The sequence below is a fragment of the Anthonomus grandis genome, chromosome 12 (assembly GCF_022605725.1).
Source record: "Anthonomus grandis grandis chromosome 12, icAntGran1.3, whole genome shotgun sequence".
NCBI lineage: Eukaryota > Metazoa > Arthropoda > Insecta > Coleoptera > Curculionidae > Anthonomus > Anthonomus grandis.
The window spans coordinates 2,399,159-2,414,345 of NC_065557.1; the positions used below are offsets into that span (position 1 = coordinate 2,399,159).

A 15,187-nucleotide genomic window follows, 5' to 3' on the forward strand; every position below is an offset into this window, starting at 1 on the left:
CTCTATTGTATGATAATTCACATCGCATAAAAGAGACCTGAACAAAAACAATTGTTGTATGATTTTTTTTTGAAAGTAAATAAGACTAGGAAGAAAGGATATTTTAAACAAAATGTTAATATTTTTTTATAATAAGCAATTTTCTTAAAAATATAAGGAAAATAGAAAACTGTGATTGCAATAATAAATTATAAAAAATATGCATTATACCCATTAAAGTTATGCTCATTTTAATTAATTAAACAGAACCTGACGAAATAATTATAATACAATTACCGTTTCTGTTAGCGTTCAAGAATAAGAATTTTTGTCAATTCTCTAAACTATATTTTGCTGATAACCTAAAATATTAAATCACTTCCTTTTGAAGATTGTTTAAAACTTCAATCAGACCTAAAAAGACCATGATCTGGTCTGAGTAAAAAACCTGTTCATCAGTACGGGATCTAGGAGTGACCCTGGAGTCTACACTACCATTTTCCTATCCCATTGAGGAAGTTGTTTCCAGGACCTTCAATATACTTGGATTTATACAAATTTTTTATTTGGTTTTACAAGTATTTCTGTACGGTACTGTATATTGGTAAGACCACTATGCTTGTCATATACGCAGGCTGAAACGAGTGCAAATGCAATTTCTTATATAATATTTAGCCTATAAGTGTAATTTTCCTCCAGTTGATTAATATACCTATGATTTCTAACATTTGCAAAATGTATTTTCCGTTCCAACTTTAAAAGTTACGCGATATGAGGCACACTTTAAATTGTTTTTCAGTTTGATACGTACTTTTAGATTTTGGCTTCTAATAGGTATAAATGTGTATAATTTTATTTTGAAAACATTTATTAAGAAATATTAATTACAATTTGCATATATAAATCATCCTTTAAACAGTGATTAACACTGGTAACAAGGAAATGAATTTTAAACTACGCAACAATGCATATATATCTATTACAATATTATTATGAAAATGTAAATACGTTAATTATTTTGCTAGTTTTTGTACAATTTTATTAGTATTCTGTAGTTAAAATTGATTCGTAGGGTTTCTTTAGGGTTCTACTTACGTTTGGTTTATTATTTTCATCTATAGTGTTTAGTTTTTAAGTAGTTCATCTTGTTCGAGAGCCCCATTTTGGCCCCAATTTAGGTTATTTAGGTTATATTATTGTAAATCCCTGTAGTTTTAATTTTCTAAAATTTGTATACTTGCTTGCTTTGACTGTCAGTATTCTCCTAAAATTATTGGTCTCTTTGGGCAAAAACAATGAAGATAATTCTAAATATTTCGAAACTGTTCCATCGGGTTTTAAAAAGGACGCGCTTCGTGACAATTCATTCAGTTTTAATTGTTTAGTCAGTTTTTACCTTGGAAACAATTAAACGACAGTCAAGGCGAGTTAGGTTAGTGCTTTTGACGTTGACAATAAAAGTGTGTTCCCGAATTTCGTTACAATATCTATTAATTCTAATTAATGCTGAATAAATCTGAATACTAAATGAATGTCTCGGTAAGGTATTTACGCAGTACTTTTTTAAACATTGGAAATTTGTTTCTTTTGTAGCTTGGAACATGGGGTTGTAGAGGCCTTTATCAGTCCTAACTAATTCTTGGTAGATATCATCACGGTTTCTTGTTTTTGTATTTGATTAATTTATGTTGCCCTTGTATAGTTTTTAAGATATGGAGAATCTATTGGAATGGAAGGTCCCTTTTGCCTCATTTAACGAAATTTAGGGATGCTATACATGTTACAAACAATTTACAAAATTTATTAAGTTCGATGTCGATATCAAATGAGACATATTAAGAATTTTGGATCGAGTTAAAATATATGAATACGATCTATATGGTTGGTGTCCTTGAGCGAATTTGAGCTGAATTTTAAAAAAAGTTTGCTTAATTTTCATTTTTTCTTAAGAATTATTGATTGAGTTTTTAAATTTTACGCTCTCTGATTACATAATTTATTTACAAATTTATAATTAAAAGGTGGCGGTTCTTAATAATTTTTTAATTAATATATTTGATGTTGTAATCCAGTGTAAATTTAAAAAAGCAAAACTGCCATGGTTCATGGCAATAAATCAAGAGAAAAAACAGTATCTTGGTCATACTTGGTTTTAAAAACAAAAAACTATTTTGGCAAAACCTTCAACATTTCAACTTATTTTTCGGTGTGTCTATTATTAATTTATAAATTTTTCCAAGCAGTTAAAATAATTTTTAAAGGAGCCTCAACTGCCTGGAAGCCTTTTCTTTTAGTTGCCTAAAAAATCCAGAAAGCTCACCTGGAATATTCCCAGAGAGTTAAAATATTTATGTTTTCTTCCAGGCACTTAATAGCACTAATTTTTTTAAGAAGTTGAATATTACATAAAAGTTCAGTCTTTAAATATATGTCTGTTGAATACGGTGTATTACAGGGTAATGAGCTTGGTCCCTTTCTTTTTAATGTTTATATTAATGGCATACTTTTGATATTTTTGATATTTTTGTAGGGGAAAAATAGGCGACAAGTATTAAAAAGGTAGAGATTGCTATTTCAAATATAAAATGCTGGTAAAATAATAGTTTATTGTCATTAAATATTGACAAGACAAAATTTCTGACTTTTACCTTAAGTGGGAAAACATTACTTGGCTTTCAGCAGAAACAGATCTGGAACTTTAGAATTAATACTATTACATGTATTGTTATAAAGCTTACATGGGTTATGGTTTTATACAATATTTTAGGTTAGGAATCCAAATAATCAGGTATTTTGAAGATAGAGGTCATTCTCCAGATATGAAATTTAATTTAAAATACAATGTGGTCTAAAAATTTACCTATTATATTATTATGAAACATAATACATAATATATGCTTATTAATTCAAGCATTATATCATATATTATTATCATTATATATATTTTTATTCAACGATTTTTTAGCGAATTTTTTTGGTTTTGGTATATTTATCAACCATTTATGGTCGAGGTATATTTATTACGTGTACGATTCCGTACAAAGGAAAGAAAATTACGGCATTTAAAAAAATTGACACAGGATTTACATATCGAGTTTTTAAACTCAATAATACTTTAAATATTTGATGAAATTCTTCTGAAAAATCACAGTTTTTCGTCCACAATATCCAATCTAATTACGCTGTTTTTATACTAAATATCTATATATGAACTTCAAATTCAATTAAACAATGTTAATAAATTAAATATTGAATATACCTATTTTTCTGCGAAAACATTGTTTTTAATTAACACAACCCTTACCCCCCCACCCACCCCAAACATGTGCCCAGTAAGAAATTTGTTTGAAAAATTACCGTTTTTTGTCTATAATATCTGATAGCACTGTTTTTTTGTATTAAATATTTATTAATATACATATATATAATTATATCAAATTTAACAAAAAAAACTGTGTTATTAGATTAGATATTAACGACGAAACCACTTATTATTCATGCGTACTATTTTGGAAAACAACGATTTTTGAAAACAATTTCTCACTGATAAGTTGTGTGGGGTGGGTGGGGGGCTAAGGGCAGGGTTAATCAAAAACGTTTTTTTTAAGAAAATTATAGGTGATAAAAAATCTATTAGGGTATTACATAACTATGTTGCTGGAAAAAGGTGTATTAGCTTCAGATCTCCTAAGATATATAATGCCTTACCTAACAATCTAAGAGGTAATTTTTTTTTTGCAAATAAAGATCAAAATGAATTGCTGGATTTCTCGTACACACATCCCTTTGAACTCTTAATTCCTATTATTTTTGTCTGTGATGCATTTATATTATATTTGAGTTATGGTATACATATAATTAAGACTTGAATGAGAATACGTTAATTATTTAGTTTTTTATTTGGGTTTTCTTTGTTAAGTTTATATCTATAATAGCCACCCAAAAAACATTAAAATAGTTTAGCGCTAACAAACACATATCCTTGATCAATATTGTGAGCAAAATATTTCGACTGCAAGTTTATTTTCCTCCTTGTTACATATTATTAGTCATACATATTTACATTGTCATTACATATTAGTAGTCTTTTTGCGAATAATGGATGAATTTTTTAAATGATATAATGTTGCTTGCTCTGCCCACTGCTGAGAATCTTGAGAAAAACAAGCGGACCGAGACCTACTAAATAAATAAATAAATTACTTTAATGATCATGAACCACCTTCCTATGCTATAAATAAATGGCGGCACGGAACTAAAAAAGCTTTAAGATCCTAAACAAAAAATAATTTCAACCCATAACAACAATCAAAATACTCCAAGGATAGCTGATCTACCAATAGATTTAAAAGATTAAAATAAGTATTATGGTAAAATTTTACCATTATGTCACCTTGATGGTTTATTTAGTGTAAATTACTTAAATTTAAATTATTAAACCAGAAGCAAGTTTTTCCTCTATTATAGACTAGAAGAACTAGATCTGATACAAGATTTTACTTTATATGATTGTTTTGGTATATGACTGGATCGAATGATTTTAAAAAGGGACAACTTCCATATTTTCGCGAAATTAGCAGTAAATTGACATAAAAATATAATTTTTACCTCTAATCTCTACATTTAATACAGATTTAACAAATTGGAAAATGTGGCTAAAAAACTTCAAAGCTAGCGAGAGAAAAATAGGTATTGGTGATATAAATAATGAATTTTGAAATCGACTTAATAAGGCAGATTGACATGATTATTTGTAATTGTCAAGTAAGTCAAACCTTATAATTATATGTACCTTCGTTTATAGATGTTTAATTAACACGCGATCGAGAAGTAAGTGAAGCAAGAAGAATGCTCACAATTCATTATTTTTTAATAGTCTAAAAAAATACAATATGTTGCCAATAGGAATTGAAACAATCGAAAGTATGCTATGAAAATTTTTGAATTTTCTCAACGGCATTTAAATACCCTTCAAAGTATGCAAATTTTTTCTAATTTAACCTAAGCTGTAACTTCAATAGTTACTGAGGTATATCGTTTATTTAATCAGAAACTAATACAACAAGATTACTTAATAATTACTATATTATATTTTTAAAAAAGAATTAGCAAAAACTATACAATTACCATAAACATATGTATATTATACAAACGAAAACGAGAAAACACAAACCAGACAAAACATGAATTTTTTTTAGAAATAAGTGGTTTATTATACTAAATTTACGATTAAATGATTTTTAAAAAACTACTTAAGTACTGAAAAATATGATTAAATAAAAAATAGAAAAATCGCATGTATTCTAGCATCTAATAAAAAAAAGTGACATCGTTGAATTTGTAATAACAAATGGAATCAGATACAGGGTATACTTTTTTCCGGGCCATATAAAACAATTAAGCGGATGATGGTTTCTCGAAAACGAAACGTCGGATATAAAACCTAAAAACACCGTCACGCACTCTTAAAAAGTGCCAATAAAAAAGTGTTGTTAGTTTTCTTATACTTTATAAAATAAGACCAGAAAAAAAATATAAAATCGATTTAAAAAAATTTCGGTTTTTCCCCAATATCTCGGCAGACCATGAACATTTTCGAACTTTTTCAACGGCATTTAAATACACTTCAAAGTACATAATAGATACTGAGATCTCCATGCTTAGGATCCTTATCTTGGACACCCTGTATATATATAAAGATCAGCAATCGATCACGTTCTTTAAGGTCCGTGCCAAAGCGATAACATCCACCCTTAAACACACACAAGCGGGTATATGATTAAACTTAAATTACTCCCAGATTTCCCCGGTTAACTTCATATAAATTCCCGGTCGTACCGGTCATAATTTAAATTTAACAACCGCGCGCAACGGTCACAAATGCGCTTTATTGTGTGATAATGGCGACCATTAACCGACTTTCTGCCTCCCGCGTATCCCAAGTAAATTTCCTACGCCGGAGATTTTAATAAGAATTATGTTTTTGTTTTGCCATTACGTGTGCCCCCGTCGGCGTACATCCTTAAAATGGCATTTTAGTTTTATTATAGTTGAGGGTGGAAATCGGGATAACAGGACTTTAAGTGGAACTTTATTTGCGAGCGAATTGTTTTCCATTAGAGGAGACCTAGTGGGAGAGGGAAAAGGACGTTTCCATGTGGCTTCCGTATATTGACAAGTTTCGTTCACGGTTTGGTTGATTTTATTGAGGAGGGAGAACAAAGAGATGAACGAATAAGATAATCGAGAGAGTTTTTCTTTTTTTAATTCCTCGATATAAAAGGTATAATCCCTCTATGGCCACAATAGCTTTAAATCAAAAAAAATTGTGAGGTCTGTATTGAATAATAACTTTTTTATATCTCTCTTGTGCCAATATAAAACTGATTTAAGTTTTTTGGTTGGTCTCTCTTCTCCTTGCCCGATCCTAATTTTGTCGCATTAGCGACCGAACAATTCAATCTCCAATTACGGTTTCTCGGGTATTTTTGAAGTCTGGAGTGGTCGGACGACCGCAATCCTTGATGGGCCATTTTATCGATCGGTTAAACTTCAAATTGTCCCGAGAAGAGAAAGGAAATCGTCTCGAGTGCGGACACCACGTAAAGGATGAACTGCGTCATCGTCTTATTCGATTTAACAAAAAAAAAAAAAAAGAAAATGAGAGGAGGAAGTTTAGACCAGATTCCAATTTAGTTTGCTATTGTTTTGGGTTTGGGTATTAAGTATGAGCATACAATATCAAGCATATAATTAAAGATCCTAATTATGTGATGTAAATGTGTATGGGAGGTGTATTTAAGGAATGTTTCTGGAAATTGGTAGTTCCAGGGGTTAAAGATTTCTTTGGATTCTGACTTTTTTATAACACAGGACTTCTTGGATATTCTTGAAATGCCCTAAAATTATTGTTAAAATAATTATTGACGATGATTTTTGGACATTTGATTACATTTTCAAATGGTATTGACTTGGCTGCCATTTGTTAATTTTTTAATTAGACCACTTAAACTAAAAAGTGGAAATTTTCTGGAAATGTTGCTCATGTAACGGACTATTAGCCCTGAAAGTTTTATATTTCTAGGTATCATCAGTCAAAAGTTATTTAAAATGAAACATCAAACAATAAACTAATGCATAATTTAATTGAACACGGCCATCAATTGCTTATTTTTAAAATAAATTTTTTTTGAGCTAGGAAATTGAAATTTACTGTGGAGATGGCTCTCGATATAGTCTATATGCCCTGCAAGTTTCTTATTTATCGGTCTCATTAGTCAAAAGTTATTTAAGATCAAACGTCAAACATTAAACTGATGCATAATTTAATTGAACATGACTATCATTTGCTAATTTTTAAAATAAAAATTTCTTGAGCTAGGAAATTGAAAATTACGGCCGAAATGACCCTTAATATAGTCTTCATGCCCTGAAAGTTTCGTATTTATAGACCCCATCAGTTACAAGTTATTTAAATTCAAACTTCAAACTGATGTAAAATTTAAATAAATTTGTTTGCTTTTTAATTAAAACCTGTTTGAGGTAAATAAAGGAAATTTATGGGAGAAATGATCTAAGGTCCTACTGCCTATAGGCATTGAAAGTTTCGTATCTATAGGCCTCATCAGTCACAATTTACTTAGGTCCGAGGATCAAAACTGATACAAAATTTAATTGAACATGACTCTCGTTTGTTTATTTTAAAATTAAAAATTACCTGAACTAAAAAGTGCCCATTTTTTAGAGAGATGACGCATAAAACTACCTATAGGCCCTAAAAGTTTCGTATTTATAGGTCTCATTAGTCAAAAGTTATTTAAAGTCGAAGGATCAAAATGATCCAAATTTTATTGAACATGACTGATATTTATTTATTTTTTTCATTAAAAACTATTTGTGCTAAAAATTTAAGATTTTCTAAAGATATGCTCTATAAGGCTGTCTATAGTCTCTGAAAGTTTTATATTTGTAGGTCTCCTCACTCATTTATTATTTAAGTCCAAGCATCAAACTGATGCACAATTTAATTGAATATGATGGTCATCTGCTTATTTTTAACATAAAAAATTCTTGAACTAGGAAATTAAAATTTACTAGAGAGATAGCCCTCAATACTGTCTATATGCTCTTAAAGTTTAGTATTTATCAGTCAAAAATCAAGCGTCAAACATTAAACTGATGCATAATTTTAATGAACATTACTATCTTTTGCTTATTTTTAACATAAAACATTCTTGAGCTAGGAAATTGAAATTTACTAGAGAGATAGTCCTCAATACTGTCTATGCGCCCTTAAAGTTTCGTATTTATCGGTTTTATCAGTCAAAAGTTATTTAAAATCAAACATCAAACAAAAAACTGATGCATAATTTAATTGAACATGACTAACATTCGCTTATTTTAACCATAAAAAATTCTTGAGCTAGGAAATTGAAATTTACTATGCAGATAGCCCTTAATATAGTCTATATGTCTTAAAAGTTTTGTATTTATAGGCCCCATCAATCAAAAGTTATTTAAAATCGAACATCAAACATTAAACTGATGCATAATTTAATTGAACATGACTAACATTCGCTTATTTTTAACATAAAAAATTCTTGAGCTAGGAAATTGAAATTTACTAGAGAGATAGCCCTCAATACTGTCTATATGCCCTTAAAGTTTAGTATTTATCGGTTTTATTAGTCAAATATCAATTGTAAAACATTAAACTGATGCATAATTCAATTGAACATGACTAACATTCGCTTATTTTTAACATAAAAAATTCCTTTGTTAGGAAATTGAAATTTACTACGCAGATAGCCGTTAATATAGTCTATATATCTTGAAAGTTTTGCATTTATAGGCCTTATCAATCAAAAGTTATTTAAATTCAAACTTCAAAATGATATAAAATTAATGAAATGAAATAAAATGTTTTTATTAAAATTTACTTAAGTTAAAAAATGGAAAATTTGTGGCACTACCGATCCATGGTACCGCCTATAAGCTTCAAAAGTTTCGTGTCTATAGGCCTCATCAGTCAAAAGTTATTTAAGTTCAAAGGTCAAAATTATACAAAATTTGATTGAACATGACTACTTGTTCTAAAATACTAAAATTTGCTGAAAACTTGCCCTATAATACTGTCTCTATAGCCTCTCAAAGTTTCGTATTTGTAGGTCTCATCAGTCACATGTTATTTAGGCCCAAGCATCAAACTAATGCACAATTTAACTGAACATGATTGTCATTTATTTATTTTTAAATTAAAAGCTACTTAAGTGAAAATATATTGGAAATTTAGTCCATAGTACTGCCTATAAGCTCTAGAAGTTTCATATCTGTAAGTCTCATCAGCAAAAAGTTATGTAAATCCAAGCATCACATTGAGACCTAGATATACAAATAAAAATTGAACTTTTCCATTCTTTTTTATGTCATGTAAATGTGAATTTACTACCTGGATGTTCTGGAAATTGTGTTTGTCTGGCATAGTTTACCCAGTTACGTAGAAAAACCGCCATTTAATTACCCTCCTTTAGGAGTCCTTGAACTGCGTAGGAGATATAGAAATAAATAATAAACTTTTTTGCCTGTCATATATCAAATTATAATACATCTTCTAAGTGTCTAACGACCAAATATTATTATGTTGACTTTAGAGGTTTCAAGGAAGTCATTTCTCCCAGTGTAAAAGAGAGAGAAATATGTAATAAGTCGCTTCTTTTTATCTCTTTTAATTTAAAATTTTTTTATCCAGGTCTTTCACAGTCCCTTCTTCTGGATTTTAACGAGAGTCCTCTTACTTCAACTGCCTGGAAGTATTTTTTAATTTTTCTTCTTTAGCTCCATTTATTTGCTTATAGTACTTAAACAATTTATTGCATTAAACATTATTTAATAATCCACCAAACGTTCCGTTTGATTTCTGATGATATGGACTGTAGGTAAAATTTTATTTTTCAGAAATTCTTGTTAAAATTAATGGTTTTATTGTTATATTTTGTTTTTGGTTAAATGACTCAGTTGTTACTTCTTACTGGTCCTAGCCAGAGTTCTAAACTAGGAGTCGTAAAGTAATAAACCCGACGAAAGGAGCAAAGGAAAAAAAGTAAAAAAATAGTCAGTCAGGCCATAAAACTTTAGGGACGCCAATAATTCTTAAGTCGAGTGCATAAACATGAAATATTAAGTTCGGCCGTCCCTTATTTGAAAAGTTTCCCATCGATTGCACGCTTTCATTTCGGCAATAAAATCGGAACCGGTTTTATAACCTAATATAACAAAAAAAAAGTTATTTTATGGATTTAACAATTTATCTATAATTTTTTTTAAATAGTATTTTTGTCCTTTAAAAGTTTATTAAAACGCCAGCCGCACTACGAGGCGACATTTTATTATGAAAATCTATTAAGGAAACTTTTAAGCTGTTTTAGCTTCAGCAGCTTGTCAGCCCTTGTTTTAATTTTAATCCAAATAGCCCGTTTATAGCTGGTGTTAATGAAGTTTTTGAACAAATTTTAATATTTCCGAGCAGTAAATTCGAAATTAAATTTGGTTTTTCAGGGGGGTACGGTCTCTCTTTCTCTCTCTTTCTAATACATAAACCAAAATAACGGCTTTAAAAAATTACTTCAGTTATTATAAGATTGTTTTCAATTAAATTGTGCATCAGTTTAATGTTTGATTTTAAATAACTTTTGATTGATAAAACCGATGAATACGAAACTTTAAGGGCACATAGACAGTATTGAGGGCTATCTCTCTAGAAAAATTCAATTTCCAAGCTCAAGAAATTTTTATGTTAAAAATAAGCAAATGACCGTCATATTCAATTAAATTGTGCATTAATTTGATGCTTACACTTAAATAACATATGACTGATGAGACCTATAAATACGAAACTTTTAGGGCCTATAGGTAGTTTTATGCGTCATCTCTCTAGAAAATGTGCACTCTTTAGTTCAGGTAGTTTTTATTTTGAAAATAAACAAACGGGACTCATGTTCAATTAAATTTTGCATCAGTTTTGATCCACGGACCTAAGTAACTTTTGACTGATGATGCCTATAGATACGAAACTGTCAGGGTCTATAAGAAGTACCTTGGATAATTTTCTCATGAATTTTCTCTATTTAGCTCAAGTAGTTTTTAATTAAAAAATAAACAAATGGCAGTCAAATTTATTCAATTATTACATCAGTTTCATATTTGAATTTAAATAACTTTGGACTGATGGGGCCTATAAATAAGAAACTTTCAGGCTATGCAGACTATATTATTAAGGAGCTATCTTCCCAGTGACTTTCAATTTCCTAGCTCAAGAAATTTTTATGGTAAAAATAAGCAAATGATAGTCATGTTCAATTAAATTATGCATCAGTTTGATGTTTGATTTCAAATAACTTTTGATTGATAAAACCCATAAATACGAAACTTTAAGGGCACATAGACAGTATTGAGGGCTGTCTCTCTAGTAAATTTCAATTTCCTAGCTCAAGATTTTTTTATGTTAAAAATAGTTAAATGATAGTCATGTTCAATAAGATTATGCATCAGTTTAATGTTTGATGTTTAATTTTTGACTGATAAGACCGATAAATAAAAAACTTTAAAGGCATATATACAGTATTGAGGGCTATCTCTCTAGAAAATTTTAATTTACTAGCTCAAGAATTTTTTATATTTAAAATAAGCAAATGATCATCATATTCAATTAAATTGTGCATTTATTTGATGCTTGGACTCAAATATCATATGAGTGAGGAGACCTACAAATACAAAACTTTCAGAGACTATAGACAGTCTTATAGAGCATATCTTTAGAAAATCTTACATTTTTAGCACAAATAGTTTTTAATGGAAAAAATAAATAAATATCAGTCACGTTCAATCAAATTTGGATCATTTTGATCCTTCGACTTTAAATAATTTTTGACTAATGAGACCTATAAATACGAAACTTTTAGGGCCTATAGGTAGTTTTATGTGTCATTTCTCTAAATATTAGATTAGTTTCATATTTAAATTTAAATAACTTCGGACTGATGGGGCCTATAAATAAGAAACTTTTAGGGTATGCAGACTATATTACTAAGGAGCCATCTCACCAGTAACTTGCAATTTCCTAGCTCAAGAAATTTTTATGTTAAAAATAAGCAAATGATAGTCATGGTCAATTAAATTATGCATCAGTTAGATGTTTGATTTTAAATAATTTTTGATTAATAAAACCGATAAATTCGAAACTTTTTGGGCACATAGACAGTATTAAGAGCTATCTTTAATATTTTACAAACAGTCTATATCATCAAAAGGTTCACTGTAATAAGTCGTATAAGAAATTGATAATGCAGTATCGTTTATGTTTAGGTCTATGTAATTGATAAACTGCTAAAATTTAGTTAAAATTTAGAGTAGGTTCTATGTTCAAACAAATAGAGATTGTTTTGTTTCGGTAGCTTGCAAGAAGAAAAATTTCCTGGATAATTTAATACTTCTTTAACTACCTGGAAAGGTTGCTTAAGATTATGGCGTATGCTCAATTCGAGGAGAATTCTTTTGCAGGAAAGTCAATATCATAGTTGGTTGGAAAAAATGCTATAATTCCATATATTCCAGGCTCATATATTCATATTATATACTCCATCTCAGTTCAACGAATCTTAATGAAATGGTAACTAAAAGGTGATTTTTCTATGTAATTGGGTAAATCATAGCAGAAATTAATAAATATTTCCAATAGATCGAGGTAGTAGTTCTGAAATTATATAATCATATAAAAAAAGCGGAAATGTTTATTTGTTCACAGTTTGATGCTTAGACTTAAATAACTTGTGACTGATGAGACCTAGAAATACGAAACTTTCAGGGCATACAGACTATATTAAGAAGCCCCTCTCCCCAGTAACTTTAAATTTCCTAGATCAAGAAATTTTTATTTTAAAAATAAGCAAACGATAGTCATGTTCAATTAAATTATGCATCAGTTTATATAGTATAAATTCATCATGGTCATGCTGTTTTATACTTTTTTTTAATCTTCTACAAATCGAATCTGGCCCACACAAAAAAAAATTAATTCCAACCTATTTTCTAAACCATTAACTTGCTGCTGGTCCGATGCTAACCGAGTTAACCCTCCTTGCAAAAAGTTCGGTAGGACAATCCCGTTAAACAAATTGAAACTCTTCGGAGTAGAAAAACATTCCTTGCATCGGCATTATAAGGAAAAACGGAGAGGAGAATGTGCGCCCGTTAGGTAACTTAGTCACACTCGAAATCGAATTTGTAAGTTGACGGGGAGAACTCGAAAATGGGATACTCGACTGAACTTTATTCGATAACGTTAATATTTGTCGAACGTCGCGCCAGAACACGTGTTTGTTGTCGTTTTTTTTTTTTTTTATTGTATCTCTATGAAACAAGGTAAATGTTATTTGTACTGTTTAGGGCACAAAAAAGTTGTTTTGTTACTTATTAATTGATTCGAAACAAAAATAATAAAGAAAGGTGAGTCGTATATACTTAAATTAATATACTACTAAAACTGAAATTTTTATAGTGCATAGTTCATAATTTTCTGGCTTTGGAGAAATTAAATTAAGTTTTTCACGTTTTACCCGAGCACCTAGATTTTTTATTACGTATAATTTTCTCAATAAGTATTTTTTTTTCAGTAAATTATTTTCTGCAAAAAAAACGTTTTTCATTAATCCTACCCTTAGCCCCCCACCCACCCCACACAACTTACCAGTGAAAAATTATTTTCAAAAATCATCGTTTTTCAAAATAATATGCATAAATAACAGCTGGTTTCGTTTATCTAATAACACAGTTTGTTTATTTAAATTTGATATAATTATATCTATGTATATTGGTTAATATTTAATACAAAAACAATGCTATTAGATTCGATATTATGAACGAAAAACGGTGATTTTTCTAAAGAATTTCTTATTGGGCAAATGTTTGGGGTGGGTGGGTGGGGCAAGGATTATGTTAATGAAAAACAATGTTTTTTGCAAAAAATATTATTTAATATTTAATTTAATATTACTGTTTATTTAAATTTGATCTAATTTTATATATAAATATTTAGTATAAAAGCAGTGTTATTGGATTGGATAATATGGACGAAAAATTGTGATTTTTTACAAGAATTTTATCAAATATTTGAGGTGTACTATTCGACTTTAAAAACTAGATAACTAGAAATAGTATTAGATCTTCAGTTGAACTTCTATGCTTATTGTAATTATATATTAAGAAAATTTTCGCAAAAGGTTTGTTTTGTATCTCGAATCGGCAAAAATTTTACAACCTATACAAAATTATTACTTTATAATTGCTTGCTACGGCACCCCATTTACAATCCTATTCGACTTTATTGTTCAGTATACCCAAATATAAAATAGCCGAATTTCAGATAGTACAAAACGATATATACCTATGATAACTATGTTAAATGTCTTGCAATTATTCTCTGTAAAGCAAAAAATAATGCTTCATACTTTTATATTTTTATTTAAGATTAAAAATAGAATGTTATCTACCTACATTTGTGATAATAGAATTAATTGCTTAATGAATGTTTATGACTATTATACCAGAAACCGTAATGATTTCATCCTAGTCAATCGATGCAACGCTACGCAAATATTAAACAGTATTCTGAATAAAGGTTTGTTAGCGTTTAATCGACTGCCAAAAAATAGTAAAGAATGTATAAATTTTAATGCATTTAAAAAGTTAATTAAAAATTATGTATTTTCTGAAATTGTATCCTAAATGATTTATAAAAATAATTGTTTTGTTAAATTTGTCTCTTGTTTTGTCTGAAACTGTGACTATTTTAATGGTTTTAAATCCCTCAAATTTGCTATTATCATTTTGTAAGATTAATTAGTTCTTAGGTAATTTTTTATGGTTTTTATATGTAATGTTGTTTTTTTCTATGTTTTATGTATTGTCTTTTAATAATTCTATTTCATAGTATCTTTTATTATACGACGTGCTCCACAGTTGCACAGCATAAAGAAACCAGCAGTCGCACTTCAATAAAAATACATTGGTTTGAATAAGCGAGTTCGGTGCATGTGTACTAATGCAGGCGCGGCATATTTGCTTAGAGTAGGGATGCCGCTGACACTCGCTACGGTCCACGCGGCTTTTGCCTTGGCTAGAGCCGGACTTAAACATTTTTTTAGATATTATTATC

The 15,187-nt window shown here is 29.2% G+C and overlaps 1 protein-coding gene and 1 long non-coding RNA gene across 9 annotated transcripts in view; one reads left to right on the forward strand and one right to left on the reverse strand.

Annotated features, from left to right (window-relative positions):
- Nucleotides 1-15,187, forward strand: part of LOC126743117 (semaphorin-1A) — a 628,852-nt gene that overhangs the window by 381,067 nt on the left and 232,598 nt on the right. The gene's annotated exons all lie outside the window — the stretch shown is intronic.
- On the reverse strand, nt 3,984-4,727 carry LOC126743123 (uncharacterized). Its single transcript, XR_007662790.1, has 2 exons — nt 4,588-4,727; nt 3,984-4,161 (listed from the first exon to the last, which is right to left on the reverse strand). It is a non-coding gene; the product is annotated as an uncharacterized LOC126743123 (long non-coding RNA).